This window comes from Dendrobates tinctorius, unplaced genomic scaffold, assembly GCF_039654945.1.
Source record: "Dendrobates tinctorius isolate UK_male_01 unplaced genomic scaffold, ASM3965494v1 ptg000105l, whole genome shotgun sequence".
In the NCBI taxonomy this organism is placed as follows: Eukaryota; Metazoa; Chordata; class Amphibia; order Anura; family Dendrobatidae; genus Dendrobates; species Dendrobates tinctorius.
The window spans coordinates 13,473,867-13,493,989 of NW_027361773.1; the positions used below are offsets into that span (position 1 = coordinate 13,473,867).

Below are 20,123 nucleotides of genomic sequence, written 5' to 3' on the forward strand. Positions count from 1 at the left end.
TGGCCAGTACCAGCGTCAGAGCAGATTTTTTTTTCCCTGCGCTACTCACCATCAGCCCCATCCAAGGATCCACTGCTCTGCAGAGGGGCATATGGCCCCCAGACGGCTCCTCCAATGCTATGCAGGGACACAAGACGGGCTGCTTCTTCCCCCGGGCCAGCACTGTGCCTTTAAATCTTGTGTGCCGGCCCGGCCTCATCACAGCTAGCAGACAGGCACAGCCTTGTCTGCTAAAATTATATAATACAATGCGCCCTGCACTGCTATCTGCTGCAGAGGAACATCAAAGGAAGGATCATGTGGGCCAGAGAAAAGTCAGAGGAAGGTAAAAAGAAACCCTCCCCTAATAAGTGTGTACATATATGTTAATTCTGTATATTTATATGTCTGTAGATATTAATTTTATAACTTTTTTTTATATATAAGTCTTCAAATATGTGTGTGACTGCATGTATATATATCTGTGTATGTGTCTATATATGTGTATGTCTTCATGCGTGCATGAGTGTCTGTGTGCCTGTCTATGTGCGTGTATGCATGTGAACATGTCTATAAGTATGTCTATAAGTGTGTCTTATGCGTGTTACAAGCGTGTCTGTGGCTGTGTCTATAAGCAGGTCTGCATGCGTGTTTATAATCATTTCTATAAGCATGCCTGCATGCATGTCTGCTTGTGTGCTTGCATGCATTTCTGCATGTGTGTTTGCTTGCGTGTGTGTCTGCTTGCGTGTGTGCGAGTCTCCATGCGATTGTTTATAAGCATGTATTTCTGTGTGTGTGCGTTTATAAGTGTCTATAAGCATGTCTATGTACTTATCTAAGTGAGTGTATGCGAGCGTCTCTGTGTGCATGTCTGCATGCATGTCTGAGCGTGTCTGCGAGGGTGAGTTCCACTATATAGTATATACATAGCTCCACTCAATATTACTTACCAGTTACCACAGTATATATTGTGGAGCTGTGTATACTTCTATCCTGTATACATGTTGATACAGGAAAGATGTATATCTTTGTACTGTGTTAGCCAGTAGATAGAAAAATATTCAGAATTGTGAGTCCTCAAGGACCTCAAGGTATCAACCACTGAGGACTCTCAATTCTGAATATTTTTCTGTATACATGTTGTAATTCTTAGTATCTGCGCTTATTATGTGTGTATATGTGTGTATATATATACTAGAGGTGTGCCCGATGCTATCGCATCGGGAGGGAAGTGTGTGTGTGGGGTGTGTGTGTGAGTACATATGTGTGTGTACGTATGTGTGTGTGTGTCACAGCTGCCTGCCCACCCACCTCCGTGCAATCACAGCCGGCAGGAAAGAGGGTGGTTTGCGGCCTGTGCTGGAGATGTATGTGAGTACGTGTGTGTGTGTATGTGGGTATGTGTGTGTGAGTATGTGTGTGTGCGAGTACGTGTGTGTGAGTGTGAGTACGTGTGTGTGTGTGTGTGTGTGTATGTGATATATATATATATATCACTCTGATAAATTGTGAAATAAGTGGCGGACTCTTTATTAGCTCATGTGGCAATATTTCAGATCCATAACATAACCTTTTCTGTGCTGTGGAACTGAAATGTTGCCACATGGGCTAATAAAGAATCCACCCCTCCCCGCTTGCTCAGGGCCCCGAGCACTTGCGATACTTACCTCTTCCCGTTCCTCTGCTGCGGCGTCTTCTGACTGTGACGTTTCAGGTCAGAGGGTGCAATGACATCACGTCTGTAGTCCCTCTGCCTGAACAGTCACAGTGCAGAAAGCTGGAAGACTCCGACGTTTAGGGGTCCAGAGCAAAGCAGTGGCCAGCGAGGAGAGAGCAGGATTTTAGTTTTTTTATATGTTTTGAGCAATATATGGGTCCCATCATATACTGGAGCATCATATAGGGTCCATCATATACTGGAGCATAATATGGTGAACATTATGTAATGAGCATCATATGGGGCCCACTATACTGAAGCATAATATGGGGCCCATTATATACTGGAACATCATATGGGGCCCATTATATACTGGAACATCATATGGGGCCCATTATATATGGAGCATTACATAGGGCCCATCATATAATGGAGCATCATATGGGGCCCATTATATATGGAGCATCATATGGGGTCCATTATATGTGGAGCATTACATGGAGCCCATTCTGTTTGGAGCAATATATAGGGCCCATCATATAAAGTACGGCGCATTATATGGAACTTATTCTGTATGGACCATTATATGGTGCCCATTCTGTATGGAGAAAGGTATGGGGCTCATTGTACTGTATGGAGTATTATATGGGGCTCATTATAGTGTTTGGGGCATTATATGGGTCTCATTATACTGCTTGGAGCAATATATGGGGATCATTATTCTGTATGGAGCAATATATGGGGCTCATTATTCTATATGGAGCAATGTATGGGGCTCATTGTACTGTATGGAGCACTATGTGGTACCCACAATGCTGTATGGAGCAATATATGGGGTGCAATATACTGTATGGAGCACTATGTGGTACTCATAATACTGTATGGAGCATTATATGGGGCTTATTATTCTTTATGGAGCAATATATGGGCCTCATTATTCTGTATGGAGCATTATATGGGGCTTATTCTGTATAGAGCAAATATATGGGCCTCATTACACTGTATGGAGGACTATATGGTACCCATAATACTGTATGGAGCATTATATGGGGCTCATTATTCTGTATAGAGCATTATATGGGGCTTATTATTCTGTATGGTGCATTATATGGGACTCATTATTCTGTATGAAGCATTATATGGGGCTCATTATTCTGTATGGAGCATTACATGGGGCTCATTATTCTGTATGGAGCATTATATCGGGCTCATTATTCTGTATGGAGCATTATATGGGGCTTATTATTCTATATAGAGCAATATATCGGCCTCATTACACTGTAAGAAGGACTATGTGGTACCCATAATACTGTATGTAGCATTATATGGGGCTCATTATTCTGTCTGGAGCATTATATGGGGCTCAATATAATGTATGGAGCATTATATGGGACTCATTATTATGAATGGAGCAATATATGGGGATCATTATACTGTATTGAGCATTATATAGAGCTCATTATACTGTATGGAGCATTATATGGGGCTCATCATTCTGTATGGAGCATTATATGGGGCTCATTATAATGTATGGAGCATTATATGGGGCTCATTATTATGAATGGAGCAATATATGGGGCTCATTATACTGTATTGAGCATTATATAGAGCTCATTATACTGTATGGAGCATTATATGGGGCTCATTATTCTGTATGGAGCATTATATGGGGCTCATTATAATGTATGGAGCATTATATGGGGCTCATTATTATGAATGGAGCAATATATGGGGCTCATTATACTGTATTGAGCATTATATAGAGCTCATTATACTGTATGGAGCATTATATGGGGCTCATCATTCTGTATGGAGCATTATATGGGGCTCATTATTCTGTATGGAGCATTATATGGGGCTCATTATGCATATTTAGCATTATATGGGGCTCATTATACTGTGTGGAGCATTGTATGGGACTCATTATTCTGTATGGAGCAATATATGAGCCTCATTAGTCTGTATGGAGCATTATATGGGGCTTATTCTGTATGGAGCAATATATGGGCCTCATTACACTGTATGGAGGACTATGTGGTACCCATAATACTGTATGGAGGACTATGTGGTACCCATAATACTGTATGGAGCATTATATGAGGCTCATTATTCTGTATGGAGCATTATAAGGGGCTCATTATAATGTATGGAGCATTATATGGGGCTCATTATTCTGTATGGAGCATTATATGGGGCTTATTATTCTGTATGGAGCAATATACAGTTGTGGCCAAAAGTGTTGACACCCCAGCAATTTTGTCAGATAATACTCAGTTTCTTTCTGAAAATGATTGCAAACACAAATTCTTTGGTATTATTATCTTCATTTAATTTGTCTTAAATGAAAAAACACAAAAGAGAATGAAGCAAAAAGCAAAACATTGATCATTTCACACAAAACTCCAAAAATGGGCCAGACAAAAGTATTGGCACCCTCAGCCTAATACTTGGTTGCACAACCTTTAGCCAAAATTACTGCAACCAACCGCTTCCGGTAACCATCAATGAGTTTCTTAAAATGCTCTGCTGGAATTTATAGACCATTCTTCTTTGGCAAACTGCTCCAGGTCCCTGATATTAGAAGGGTGCCTTCTCCAAATTGCCATTTTTAGATCTCTCCACAGGTGTTCTACGGGATTCAGGTCTGGACTCATTGCTGGCCATCTTAGAAGTCTCCAGTGCTTTCTCTCAAACCATTTTCTAGTGCTTTTTGAAGTGTGTTTTGGGTCATTGTCCTGCTGGAAGACCCATGACCTCTGAGGGAGACCCAGCTTTCTCACACTGGGCCCTACATTATGCTGCAAAATTTGTTGGTAGTCTTCAGACTTCATAATGCCATGCACACGGTCAAGCAGTCCAGTGCCAGAGGCAGCAAAGCAACCCCAAACATCAGGGAACCTCCGCCATGTTTGACTGTAGGGACCGTGTTTTTTTCTTTGAATGCCTCTTTTTTCTCCTGTAAACTCTATGTTGATGCCTTTGCCCAAAAAGCTCTACTTTTGTCTCATCTGACCAGAGAACATTCTTCCAAAACGTTTTAGGCTTTTTTAGGTAAGTTTTGGCAAACTCCAGCCTGACTTTTTTATGTCTCGGGGTAAGAAGCGGGGTCTTCCTGGGTCTCCTACCATACAGTCCCTTTTCATTCAGACGCCGACGGATTGTACGGGTTGACACTGTTGTACCCTCGGACTGCAGGGCAGCTTGAACTTGTTTGGATGTTAGTCGAGGTTCTTTATCCAACATCCGCACAATCTTGCGTTGAAATCTCTTGTCAAAATCAATCTACCGAAACCTCACCGTTCTTCTGTAATTATGGTTTTCACGCCCACTTTGGTGAAATTTCTAGAATTAGTTCTGAATGCCCTGGGGTGGAGGTTGCAGACACTTGGGGATATCTGGAGGGAGATGCAAAAGAATATTGGGACTGCCCAGATTCATCAAAAACAAAAGGCCGATAGAAGACGCTCGGTGGGTCCTGTTTTTAAGATTGGGGATAAGGTTTGGTTGTCTTCCAGAAACATTAAACTTAAAGTGCTGTTGACTAAGTTGGGTCCAAAGTTTATTGGTCCATAAGAGATCCTAGAGGTGGTCAATCTTGTGGCATTTCGATAAAAGCTTCCTCCATCCCTCCACATTCCTAACGTATTCCATAAATCCCTGTTAAAGTTGTATGTCCCTTCTGCATTATCTACCTCATCCCCGCCTCCAGTTGACGGTGACCTGGAGTATGAGGTTCAGAGGGGTGTGGATACTCAGAGGGTACGTATTTCCCTCCAGTACCTCATCCACAGGAGGGTGTACAGACCAGAGGAGAGATCCTGGATCCCCTCTCGAGATGTGAATTCCAACCGGTTACTCAGTGCCTTCCATCTAAAATTTCCTGGGAAGCCTGGAGGTCCGGTAATCCCCCCTAGATGAGGGGGTACTGTCACAGTTCCACCCCTCAGTGTGTCTGGGATGCAATTACTGACAGCTTGGCCATCCAGTCTGGCACAGGGGCGTGCTGAGGTGTCAATGTATTGATCGACAGCTCAGCAATCCAATCTGAGACTGCTTCTTAACTGAGCAGTTTTTCCCAGAACTGTGCCAGATGTACATTCAGCGTGCAAGGTTTGTGCTTTCCTGTGCCTTGAGTTTTATATGCCTGATCTGTTGCCTGACCTTGGAATTCGTTCTGACCATCCGCCTGTTCAACCCCTTCTGCTCTGATGTTATCCTCCTGGTACTCTGATCTCGGAATGTTATCTGACTACGCTTTTGCCTCTTCCTTCTGTTTATGACGTACCCTCCTGGCTTCTGACCTTGAACTCCTTGACCACTCTGACTCAGGGCTTGGCTGTGAGAAGTGACTGATGTCACATGTACACAGTACATTGGCAGAAATTGGCTAATCAGTGGTGAGATTACACAGAGCAAGAGGACTACATGGCATGTCCTCTAGTGATAATATCCTGCTTAAAAAACACTGTTTCTATTGAAAATACAACAAGCAGCCCAGACTGACAAATTGCTGGAATCAGGTTCTCTGCCCTTACATCAGGATGCTCTCAGATTAAATAGCAAAAATCTGTCAACCAATTACCTTTACTAAACTGTTCTTACCTTTATTAAACTATTAGGGTAAGTGCACACAATCATTAATCTCTGCAGGTTGGAGGATGCTGCGTACTTGCACAGAGTCCAACCTGCAGTGTCCAGATGTTACATCATAGTGGATGGGATTTCAAGAAATCCCATGCCCACTATGTGTCCACAGACACCCGCGACTCATCCGTTGAGACGGACATGTCGCACATCTCCATAAGATAAATTTCACCCGTGTAATGTGTTGGACGCTGTGATTCCGCATGGTTCAATGAACACATGCGGATTCCCCTGCGTCCAATAGCCGGCAGCGCTTTGGACGCAGCGGATATGTGCTGCGTCCAAAGCGCTGCCAATTACTGAACATCTGCACATACCCTTAAACTGTTCTACTGATGTAATGGAAATACAATTGTGTAAGTCAAACAATTCTTTTCAGTGGAAATTCAAAAGGTATATCAATATTGTTGTTAATGTAACATTTTTCAGTCTTATTGCCTTCACTTTTAAATACAGTAGTTTCCATTTCAGAACCCATCACCTTGTATGTATAGGAATTAGTCTCAAGAATTACTGGTGCAAATATTAAACTATGGATACAAAGCAATTCCAGCTATAGTCCCATGTTCATGATCATTTGTATAGGCAGCTTGTACATTCATCTGCAAAGGCCATGAGAAAATCAAGCTGCACATGGAGCCAGTCACATCTGCAACACTCAATATTTTGCCATTAGGCTCTGTGGTTCTCTGCAGCTCCATCTGGCCTGATCCTTAAAGTGTCAGTAAATTTCAAAATTAGCAGTAACTTAGTCAGTGTGGAAGTATTCCTTACAATTGTAGTATCATAAAGGTAAACATTTCTGCATTCAAAAGCTGAAAACAATGGCAGCTAATTTATTTGTCATTCTGATGATCATCAATCATAACACTAATTAAACATGTATGAAGTCAAACTACTTTTCTCTACTTGTACATTTTCTTCATTGTTTCAGCCCTTTTTATGTTTGCCTTTTTCTTTAGGCTGTCAGCCCAGAATTCAGTGATGATGATATAAACAGCAAAGCAAACTTTACCAGAGACAGAATCAGATGAGAAATAATATTTGCATCCAATAATTTTTCAACTGTTTTAATGTATCATAAATAAAAATGATACATTGCATATAGAATATAAAGGAGTTTACAGTACATAAAATAAACATTCTATATAGTTAATTAAATGCCTCACAATATATAATTGACTTCTGCTTTAGGTGACTTTCACTGTATTGAGGGTGCACAAGGACAATGCCTAAGTAACAAGGAGAGTTAAACTGTCCCTGGAAGATGCAAGTTAAGGCAGTTGTGTAATGGGTGCCATTTGCTATTAATTTACCTGCTATTAACTCATTACACTTCTACCCCTAAATCCAATTTTTTAAATATAGAAATGAAAAGTACTTTTCATAACGTGATTTTTTTAACCCTGCTGTTATGTTCGGTCAAAAACAACCGATTTTGAACTTTAATATTTTTTAAAATATTCAAGATGCGGTTCTGAAACTTGTGGCTGATTGACTTTTCCTCATTTGAGGAGTTTTTACTATGGGTACTTTTTTTTTTTTTTTTGTTTACTTTTTGCTCCACAATTTTTTTATACACTTGTACTGTTTGGTCAAAAATGACCGATAGCCTTTTATAGTGATCTCCAGCCATTTTATGAGTAAAATAAAGGAGCTATAATCTCATTTTGGACTATATATCTACTACTATTTATCAATTTATTTAGGTCCTTTTGGTCCATGCAGATTTACACATACATAAATTTTCTCATTACAATGCTGCTGATGGATTACCTTCCAGTATAGTTATGTGCAAAATATTTTTACCCTGATGTTCATGTAAAATAGTTCAATTCAGTTCTCAGCATTTCATATTGTAAATGAACATATTCTCTTTTTTTTACTTGTGTTCCCTGATCTAATTTCTGTGAAATGCTGACCTGAAAGACTTCTAATAAATTCTGTCTGAAAAGGGTGTTTGCTTTACTCTGAGCTCTTATCCTAAAGGGTGGGGGGTGTTTTATTTTATCTTATCAGTAGACAATTGCCATAGTAGTCTATCCAGTTTCATTTTCAGTCCAGCTGGAGAGAGCAGAGAGGACATATACAGACAACAGAGTTCTGAAGGATCATCCTTACAGGTATGTAGCAGATAAACTATTTTTTTGTAAAGCAGCAATTGATAGAATGAGTGCATGCTTATATGGATGGTCTTGTTTGCGATGCTCCAGCATCACAATCGCAGTGGATTTCTCAATGTGTGATGGGCCCCTAATTGTGTTTATTGTTGTAAAACTGGTAAGTTTGTTCTCTCATTGTATTATTATTGTTTACAGTTGGATAAATAATTATTTTTGTATGTGCAAATATGCAATATGCATGAATATTCCAATAGAGCCATGTTAAATGTTTTGACACAAAAAAATAAAAAGTTTTTCTTTCCATTTGTTTATAAACAACCAGGTTCACATACAATATAATACTGCAAAAATTATTCAATTAAAACACTTAAATTGGCTAAAAATCAAGACTTTATTAGGTCCGGTCAAAAATGACCGGAACATAACAAGTGTATAGTGGTAGCAAACAGAATAGCAGGGTTAAAAATAGACATTCATTGTTGTATTATATATTTTTAAATTAACTTTTGTGCTGCCACTGGAGTCTGCCCTATTTGCTGGTGTCATAGCATGACAAAGCAAATGCATCCCACGGAGGCCATATGAGACCTGGGATGGTCTTTGATCATACTGTATATCCAATACTTTGGCTATATCAACTCTGCTCAGTTGAGAGTTTCTGGAGGGTTAAAGGCCCTTTTACATTTAGTGATGCACCAGCGATCCGACCAGCGATACGACCCGGTCAGGATCGCTGGTGCATCGTTAAATGATCGCTAGTGAGCTGCCACACAGGAAGATCTCACAGCGATGCAGCGACGCAGCGCACGATACTCACCTTTCACACACAGCGATCCAGACATCCTCCCGCCCGTGTCCAGCATCGCTCATCTCAAACAGCAGGAAGCCCAGCAGGAAGCAGACGAGAAATGATCTCGCGCGATCAGCGATAACCAGCGGGGGAGCCGGTCAGAGGTATCACAAAATCGGTGACGTTTTAGCGATATTGCTAGCGATATCGCTATGTGTAAAACCCCCTTAAGACTCTCTGCTGTGCACTGTTAGCTACTCCCATTTCCTATATAAACTGGGTCCTGGCTAGCTCTCATTGTCAGTTAGCTTTTGCTGCATGGCTGGAGGTTGCTGTTGATGGTTATTAAAGTGGGCGGTTGGTGGATTTAGATGTGACTGTTGCTAGGTTTTGAGTGTGTGATAATTCCCTTTCTTCTCCTACTTTAGTTGAACCCCATCCTCTACTCCCTGGTGCATCCCTCTTTTTATTTCAATTTATATAGACATCCAAAGCGGAATAGCGGCGTGTGAGGGGAGATATGGAATGACGACGGCCATTTAGCGTGCAGGTGGTGCTTCTATGGGTCCAATCACTTCTTTTCACCATAGGAAACAGTGAGTACTGGCTTTCTATATTTTTTAATGTGGGTGGGGTTAGCTTCCTCAGCTCGGCTTCATGCTAAATCTAAAAACTCTGGTTGTATTACAACTGTTGCACCCAGTGAACTAAGTGATACATCGTTCAGGGTCTCTTTTCCTACATTATGCTGCTGTCAGATGGGGTAGCAAAAACCTGGTTATAGATTTAATTGTACTGTATATTGAATTAGTCATTTTAAGTCCTTTCTTTTTCTTGCATTACATTTTTTCAAGAAAACCAGGCAGTGGAACATAAATGAAGGAAGATGTGTCAATAACATAAAACAAAGTTATGCAAAACCTAATTCACAAAAATGCAACAAAGAATGAGACAAACAATTTTACAAACTGTAAATGATCTTTTTGAACTAATGTGGTGAAGAAGGAAAGAAGTAAAAAATGGAAAGAATGTGATGTTTTTATGTACATCTATACAAATGGATTGTGGTATGTTTCAATTACTCAGATAACCACTGGTTTAGTCATATTGTTAAAATGGATTCCCCACTATAACACTTTTCAGGGATTGTTGGGGTTTACAATACATGAGCTTTTATGAATGAATCAAGACAGGGTGGTGGTGTTTATTCACCCATGCAATGTTTTGGCTCTACTCAACATGCTTTACTTAACCAAGCCTACATTGATAACTGAAATGCTATATGTGTGTATTTTAATTTAGAAATTTGCCTGCTGAGTAACTTTGAAGTGACACATATCTTTATTATATAAGTATCTGTGACCAATCGCAATATCTATTTTTATTGAAGTGAAGTGAAGTGAAGCAAATGGATTGACCTTTTCACCTTATCAAACCTGCTAACTGATTTACTTGAAATTTACAGGCTTCTCTGTTCCCATGTCAACACAAAAAAACAAGACTATTGAGAAAAATTATAAAGAAATGGGTAATGCTTTCTGTAGGTTATAAAATACTTCACTGATTTTATCTTTTCATACAGTTAGAAGTTATACAAGTGTCTGACCAGTGGCTGCTGACAGGTGATATGGGAAGTACTGTAAAACAACTGTGATAAAACACTCCGGGATCGCCTTTGCTGGGGTCAAAGGTCACATGCGTTCAGCATGAAACTCTGGCGCACAGCCGGGGTCCGGGTATAACTGACACTGGGTCAGGTTTATTAACGGTGAAAGCAATGCATAAAGAAAAAAAACATAAAACAAATCCTTGCCTGTCCGGCACTAACTAAACAAAGTACAACCTAACTACCAACTGGCGGGCTTCTCCCGTCCAGCCAAACCACAGTTGCAGTGGGCACTGCTTTCACTCACGTGTCTCTCACACAGACAGGCTCTCTGTGTTCCCAGGCTGAGACACTCACACAACCACCTGGCATTCTTTTATATACGCCTCCCATTATTCATTAGTAACCAGGTGCGATACTGACCAGACTAGGCCACATAGGGAAGGTATCTGGGCGAGATATACCTGCCCTCATCCACTATTCCCACATGATTCTCACACAACCTATAGCAAGTGCATACTCATCACCAAGAGCTTGTTAGGAAATCTAAGCCAAATTCATAGTCAGATGTCACACCAGAATTTGAGCTGAGGGATCAATTAATATGAAGTCAGGTTTACTAAGAATTGTCCTCTGATGAGACAACAATCTGAGGAATGTACAAAAAAAACAAGCTAGAGTCAGCCGGTCCCCTGACTTTGCTAGCAAATGATGGCTGTAATATTTGGCCATCATCTGCCTCAAGGAGTAGGTAAAGGAGTGGCACTCCACCTGCAGCTGTTAAATGGCGCTGTCAATCTGTGACAGTGGCATATACTGCATGCACCCCATAGGTACACTGTTCTAATAACCCATCAACATGATGGGGTGATGATAGTTTGCCGTGACAGCCCTGGGTCTGCTGCAAACTACCCTGGCTGTCATGACAGACTCATGTGAGGCACCCCTCCTGAAGATGCCACGCGAACCGAGCATCAAGGGGATTTCTGACTGCATAAAGATCTTTGAACAAATTATTAAACAACATGTATGTCAGTACCTGGAGAAGAATGAAGTGATTAAACAGAGTCAGCATGGGTTTGTAACTAACAAGTCATGTCAGAATAACTTAATTTCCTTCTATGACGGAATCACTGATTGGGTGGATCAAGGAAATGCTGTAGATATAGTATATCTTGACTTCAGCAAAGCATTTGACAAAGTATCTCATACAATCCTTATTGAAAAAATGACTAAGTATGGAATGGACAAGGCAACTGTTAGGTGGATTCTTAACTGGCTTAGTGATCGGACCCAAAGAGTGGTCGTAAATGGCTGCACATCCAGTTGGAAGAATGTCTCAAGAGGGGTACCACAGGGCTCTGTCCTGGGCCCTGTATTGTTCAACATCTTTATCAACGATGAAGGAATTGAGGGTAAACTGATTAAATTTGCTGATGACACAAAGCTAGGAGGGATAGCTAATACTAGAGAAGAGAGAGAGAGGATTCAAAAAGATATAAATAAACTGGAGAAGTGGGCAGCAACTAACAGAATGGTTTTTAACAGGGAAAAATGCAAAGTACTACATCTGGGCAATAAAAAAGTAAAAAGCATATACAGAATGGGAGGAATAGGGCTAAGCAACAGCACATGTGAAAAAGACTTGGGTATACTAATACATCACAGACTGAATATGAGTCAACAGTGTGATGCAGCAGCAAAAAAGGCAAATGCAATTCTAGGATGTATTAACAGAAGCATACAGTCTAGATCACGTGAAGTCATTATTTCCCTCTACTCCTCTTTGGTCAGACCTCATCTGGAATACTGTGTCCAGTTTTGGGCACCACATTTTAAAAAAGACATCAACAAACTGGAGCAAGTTCAGAAAAGAGCAACCAGAATGGTGACTGGTCTGCAAACCCTGTCTTATGAGGAAAGGTTGCAGGATTTGGGATTGTTTAGTTTGCAAAAGAGAAGACTGAGAGGAGACTTAATAGCTGTCTACAAATATCTAAAGGGCTGTCACATTGTAGAAGGATCAACTTTATTCTCATTTGCACAAGGAAAGACTAAAGCAATGGGATGAAACTGAATGGGAGGAGACACAGATTAGATATTAGAAAAAACATTTTGACAGTTAGAGTGATCAATGAGTGGAACAAGCTGCCACGAGAAGTGGTGAGTTCTCCTTCAATGGAAGTCTTCAAACAGAGGCTGGACAGACATCTGACTGGGATGATTTAGCGAATCCTGCTTTGAGCAGGGGGTTGGACCAGATGGCCCAGGAGGTCCCTTCCAACTCTACGATTCTATTCTATATGCTATATGGTAAAAACATCCCCTGTGCTTTTTGCATACTTTGTACTATGTGTTATACCTAAGTTTATGGGCTGGATCTTAATCAGATTTTCTGTGAAATTATTAATTGTATGCTTTTACATGGCACATCCCCCTTAGGGTTCTTACCTTATCTGTACATAGCACTTTGTTGTTTATAATTCAAAGAGGAAGAGAGGGGTCCTTTTATCATTGGTATTGACATTACTATCTATTAACCCCTTCCTGACATCCGACGGTATATCCCATCCATGGGACCTGGGCCCCTATGCCCATGGACGGGATAGTACGTCGGGCGCGATCAGCGGCGCCCACGTGGTGAGCGCCGCTGATCGCGGCCGGGTGTCAGCTGATTATCACAGCTGACACCTGGCACAATGTGTCAGGGGTGGTCACGGACCACCCCCGACACGTTAACCCCTTGCACACCGCGATCAAACATGATCGCGGTGTACCGGGAGTTAAAGGAAAGCATCGGCAGGGAGGGGGCTCCCTCCGTGCTTCCCTGAGCCCCCCACGGCAGCGCAATGTGCAGCGCTGCTGCGGGGGACTCCTTTCCTCCAGGCCCCCAAATCCAAGATGGCGACGGGGGCCTTCGGGGGCCTGAGGAAGCTGGCTTCCTCAGTGCCTGCAAAGCGCAGGCATGAGGAAGCCTTCTGCAGTGCCTGTGTCAGATCGCTGATCTGTCACAGTGATCTGTGATGTGACAGATCAGCGATCTGTCACAGGACAGTGATGTCCCACCTGGGACTATTTAATAAAGTAAAAAAAAAATAAAAAAAAGTGTAAAAATGATTTAAAAAAAATCGCCAAATAAATTAGAAAAAAAAAAAAAAATATTCCCCCAATAAATCCATTTTTTGGAAATAATAAAAAAACAATAAAAGTACACATATTAGGTATCGCCGCGTCCGTAACGACCCACCCTATAAAACTGTCCCATTAGTTAACCCCTTTAGCGAACCCCTTAAAAAATAAAAATAAAAAACGAAGCAAAAAATAATGATTTATTATCATACTGCCAAACAAAAAGTGTAATAACGCGCGATCAAAAAGACGCATATAAATATCCATGGTACCACTGAAAACGTCATCTTGTCCCGCAAAAATCGAGCCACCACACAGCATCATCAGCGAAAAAATAAAAAAGTTATAGCTCGCAGAATAAAGCGATGCAAAAATAATTATTTTTTATATAAAATAGTTTTCATTGCATAAAACCGACAAAAACATAAAAAAACGACCTAAATGAGGTATCGCTGTAACCGTACTGACCCGAAAAATAAAACCTCTTTATCAATTTTACCGCACGCGGAACGGTGTAAACGCACCCCCCCAAAAGAAATTCATGAAACGCTGGTTTTTCTTCATTCTGCGTCCCAAAAATCAGAATAAAAAGCGATCAAAAAATTTCACGTGCCCGAAAATGGTACAAATAAAAACGTCAACTCGTCCCGCAAAAAATAAGACCTCACATGACCCGGTGGGTCAAAATATGGAAAAATTATAGCTCTCAATATGTGGTGATGCAAAAACTATTTTTACAATAAAAAGCGTCTTTTAGCGTGCGACAGCTGCCAAAAATAAAAACCGCCATAAATAGTAAATCAAACCCCCCGTTATCACCCCCTTAGTTAGGGAAAAATAATAAAATAAAAAAATGTATTTATTTCCATTTTTCCATTAGGGTTAGGGCCAGGGTTAGGGCTAGGGGTGTGTTGGGGTAGGGTTAGGGCTAGGGTTAGGTTTAGGGTTAGGGCTAGGGTTAGGGTTAGGGCTAGGGGCATGTTGGGGTTCGGGTTGGAGTTAGAATTGGGGGTTTCCACTGTTTGGGCACATCAGGGGCTCTCCAAATGCAACATGGCGTCTGATCTCAATTCCAGCCAATTCTGAGTTGAAAAAGTCAAATGGTGCTCCTTCCCTTCCAAGCTCTGCCATGCGCCCAAACAGTGTTTTACCCCCACATGTAGGGTATCAGCCTACTCAGGACAAATTGCAAAACAATTTTTGGGGTCCAATTTCTCCTGTTACCCTTAGGAAAATAAAAAATTGGGGGCAAAAATATCATTTTTGTGGAAAAAAATGATTTTTTTATTTTCACGTCCGAGTGTTATAAACTTCTGTGAAGCACTTGGGGGTTCAAAGTGCTCACCACACATCTAGATAAGTTCCGTGGGGGATCGAGTGTCCAAAATGGGGTCACTTGTGGGGAGTTTCAATAGTTTAGGTACATCAGGGGCTCTCCAAACGCACATGACACCCGCAGACCATTCCATCAAAGTATGCATTACAAAACGTCACTACTTCCCTTCCGAGCCCCGACGTGTGCCCATACAGTAGTTTTCTCCCACATATGGGGTATCAGCATACTCAGGACAAATTGGACAACAACTTTTAAGGTCCAATTTCTCCTGGTACCCTTGGGAAAATAAAAAAATGGTGACTAAAAGATCATGTTTGTGGAAAAAATACGAATTTTTTATTTTCACGCCCGGGCGTTATAAACTTCTGTGAAGCACTGGGGGGTTCAAAGTGCTCACCACACATCTAGATAAGTTCCTTGGGGGGTCTAGTTTACAAAATGGTGTTATTTGTGGGGGGTTTCCACTGTTTAGGTACATTAGGGGCTCTCCAAAGGCAACATGACACCCGCAGACCATTCCATCAAAGTCTGCATTCCAAAACGTCACTACTTCCCTTCCGAGCCCCGACGTGTGCCCATACAGTAGTTTTCTCCCACATATGGGGTATCAGCATACTCAGGACAAATTGGACAACAACTTTTGGGGTCCAATTTCTCCTGGTACCCTTGGGAAAATAAAAAAAATGGTGACTAAAAGATCATGTTTGTGGAAAAAATACAAATTTTTTATTTTCACGCCCGGGCGTTATAAACTTCTGTGAAGCACTGGGGGGGTCAAAGTGCTCACCACACATCTAGATAAGTTCCTTAGGGGGTCTAGTTTCCAAAATGGTGTCATTTGTGGGGGGTTTCCACTGTTTTGGTACATCAGGGGTTTTCCAAACGCGACATGGTGTCCGATCTCAATTCCAGCCAAAAACGTCAAATGGCGCTGCTTCCCTTCCGAGCTCTGCCATGCGCCCAAATAGTGGTTTACCCCCACATGTGGGGTATCAGCGTACTCAGGACAAATTGCACAATAACTTTTAGGGTCCTGTTACCCTTGGAAAAATAAGAATTGAGGGTGAAAAGATCATTTTTGTGGAAAAAATATGATTTTTTAATTGTACCGCTGTACGTTATAAACTTTTGTAAAGCCCTTGTGGGTTCAAAGTTCTCACCACATATCTAGATAAGTTCGTTGGGGGGTCTAGTTTCCAAAATGGGGTCACTTGTAGGGGGTTTCCACTGTTTAGGTACATCAGGGACTCTCCAAACGTGACATGGCGTCCAATCTGAATTCCAGCCAATTTTGCATTGAAAAAGTCAAACCGCGCTCCTTCCATTCTGAGCTCTGCCATGTGCCGAAACAGTCGTTCCCCCCCCACATATCAGGTATCTGCGTACTTAGGACAAATTGCACAATAACTTTTGCAGTCCAATTTCTCCTGTTACCCTTGGTAAAATAAAAAAAATTGAACCTGAATTATTTTTTTTATGAAAAAAGTTAGATGTTCATTTTTTTTTAAATATTCAAAAAAATTCCTGTGACGCACCTAAAGGGTTAATAAACTTCTTGAATGTGGTTTTGAGCACCTTAAGGGTGCAGTTTTTAGAATGGTGTCACTTTTGGGTATTTTCTATCATATAGACCCCTCAAAGTGGCTTCAAATGTGATGTGGTCCTAAAAATAAAATGGTGTTGCAAAAATGAGAAATCGCTGGTCAACTTTTAACCCTTATAACTTCCTAACAAAAAAAAATTTTGGTTCCAAAATTGTGCTGATGTAAAGTAAACATGTGGGAAATGTTAGTTATCAAGCTTTTTGTGTGCCGTATCTCTGTGATTTAAGGGCATAAAAATTCAAATTTGGAAAATTGCGAAATTTTCAAAATTTTCGCCAAATTTCCGTTTTTCTCACAAATAAACGCAAGTTATTTGAATGAAATTTTACCACTAACATGAAGTACAATATGTCACGAGAAAACAATGTCAGAATCACCGGGATCCATGGAAGCGTTCCAGAGTTATGACCTCATAAAGGTACAGTGGTCAGAATTGTAAAAATTGGCCCGGTCATGAACGTGCAAACCACCCTTGGGGGTGAAGGGGTTAAGGACAGATTGAGACTGCTGTTAATATCTAAGTATGGTAATATTGCTGGTCTATAATATAGACTGACTCTAATCTAATATAGACTCTATATCATATGCTTCTCACACTATGACAGCTGCTTCCAAAGTCTTACAATTACGATATCTGGTATTTATATTTGCATATTTCCCTCAGGTTCTATGTTTTCTCTGTATTATATACTATTTGTACACCTTTATGCAAGTTTTTATCGTAATTTATTGTTAACAAATGAAGCATTGTTATTTTTGTTTAAGATATTGTCAAGTGTTTGTTTTTCTGTTTGGATTTATTCCTGTGAAAGCCAGCCTTTGTCTGGCATTCATAGGACACTAATTTTTTTTTTTTTTTTATACTGTTGTATTGCTGTACATAGCATGATCAACTGATCCCAAGTTCAATGCACTAAAGGAACTAACAAAAACGTAAAAAAAAAGTTCCTTGCCCCTCAGTAAAATGAAGAAATAAAAAATACACATGTGGTATCACTGCGTCCGTAAAAATCCGATGTATCAAAAAATAAAAGTAATCAACCCAACCAGTAAACGACAACGTAAAAAAAAAATAGTGGTTTTTCTGAGGAAAGACTGTTGTTCTTTATGCTGGAGATAATTCTTAATGACAATGGCAGTATGATTGAGATTGTTGTCCTGCTGCAGAATAGATTTCAAACCGATCAGTTGCTTCCCTGATAGCATCACATGATGGATAAGTATCTGTCTGTATTTCTCAGCATTGAGGACACCATTAATCCTGACCAAATCCCCAACTCCATTTGCTTGAGCCCTAAACTTACAAGGAACCTCCAACCGTGCTTCACTGTTACCTGTAGGTAATCATTACTGTACAGCTCTCCAGTCTTTCAGCAAATGAACTAATTTCTGTTACAGCCAAATATTTCAAATTTTGACGCATTAGCCAAAGCACCTGTTGCCATTTTTCTGCACCCTAGTTCCTATGTTTTTGTGCATAGTTGAGTCACTTTACCTTGTTTCCATTTTGTAGGAACAGCTTTTTAGCCACAATTTTTTCATGAAGACTACTTCCGGACAGACATCTATAAACAGTAGATGGGTGTAGCTGCGTGACACTGATTGCTGCCAGTTCTGAGCTGATCATGCAAAACAGAAGCTGCGGAGACACCATCACGTGTTTCTCAACGCAAGCAATGACCAGCCAGGTCTTTGTCCGGGAAGGAACAACCACGGGAAGGGCAGTCTCCAATGAAGGAAACCACCTATGCCAAAACATGGTATCCATCCACATACAGCTGTTTCGGGGTATTGCCCCTCATCAGTGTGGAGTAGGAAACTGGCTGGTAGGAGCAATGCCTAGTAAAAAGACTATGAAGAGGAGGATGAATGAACTCATGGAGATCAACATCCGACACTGCGGAGACACCATCACGTGTTTCTCAACGCAGTGATTCTAGAGCACTGCCCCCATCCCTTATGGGAAATATGCAAAACATGCAAAACAGAAGCTGCGGAGACACCATCACGTGTTTCTCAACGCAAGCAATGACCAGCCAGGTCTTTGTCCGGGAAGGAACAACCACGGGAAGGGCAGTCTCCAATGAAGGAAACCACCTATGCCAAAACATGGTATCCATCCACATACAGCTGTTTCGGGGTATTGCCCCTCATCAGTGTGGAGTAGGAAACTGGCTGGTAGGAGCAATGCCTAGTAAAAAGACTATGAAGAGGAGGATGAATGAACTCATGGAGATCAACATCCGACACTGCGGAGACACCATCACGTGTTTCTCAACGCAGTGATTCTAGAGCACTGCCCCCATCCCTTATGGGAAATATGCAAAACATGCAAAACAGAAGCTGCGGAGACACCATCACGTGTTTCTCAACGCAAGCAATGACCAGCCAGGTCTTTGTCCGGGAAGGAACAACCACGGGAAGGGCAGTCTCCAATGAAGGAAACCACCTATGCCAAAACATGGTATCCATCCACATACAGCTGTTTCGGGGTATTGCCCCTCATCAGTGTGGAGTAGGAAACTGGCTGGTAGGAGCAATGCCTAGTAAAAAGACTATGAAGAGGAGGATGAATGAACTCATGGAGATCAACATCCGACACTGCGGAGACACCATCACGTGTTTCTCAACGCAGTGATTCTAGAGCACTGCCCCCATCCCTTATGGGAAATATGCAAAACATGCAAAACAGAAGCTGCGGAGACACCATCACGTGTTTCTCAACGCAAGCAATGACCAGCCAGGTCTTTGTCCGGGAAGGAACAACCACGGGAAGGGCAGTCTCCAATGAAGGAAACCACCTATGCCAAAACATGGTATCCATCCACATACAGCTGTTTCGGGGTATTGCCCCTCATCAGTGTGGAGTAGGAAACTGGCTGGTAGGAGCAATGCCTAGTAAAAAGACTATGAAGAGGAGGATGAATGAACTCATGGAGATCAACATCCGACACTGCGGAGACACCATCACGTGTTTCTCAACGCAGTGATTCTAGAGCACTGCCCCCATCCCTTATGGGAAATATGCAAAACATGCAAAACAGAAGCTGCGGAGACACCATCACGTGTTTCTCAACGCAAGCAATGACCAGCCAGGTCTTTGTCCGGGAAGGAACAACCACGGGAAGGGCAGTCTCCAATGAAGGAAACCACCTATGCCAAAACATGGTATCCATCCACATACAGCTGTTTCGGGGTATTGCCCCTCATCAGTGTGGAGTAGGAAACTGGCTGGTAGGAGCAATGCCTAGT

At 41.4% G+C, this 20,123-nt stretch overlaps 1 long non-coding RNA gene across 1 annotated transcript; it reads left to right on the plus strand.

The window, feature by feature from the left end:
- Positions 1-260: 260 nt before the first annotated feature.
- LOC141100510 (uncharacterized) lies at positions 261-18,495 on the plus strand. Its single transcript, XR_012234708.1, has 3 exons — positions 261-325; positions 9,681-9,792; positions 18,385-18,495. It is a non-coding gene; the product is annotated as an uncharacterized lncRNA (long non-coding RNA).
- Positions 18,496-20,123: the final 1,628 nt, after the last annotated feature.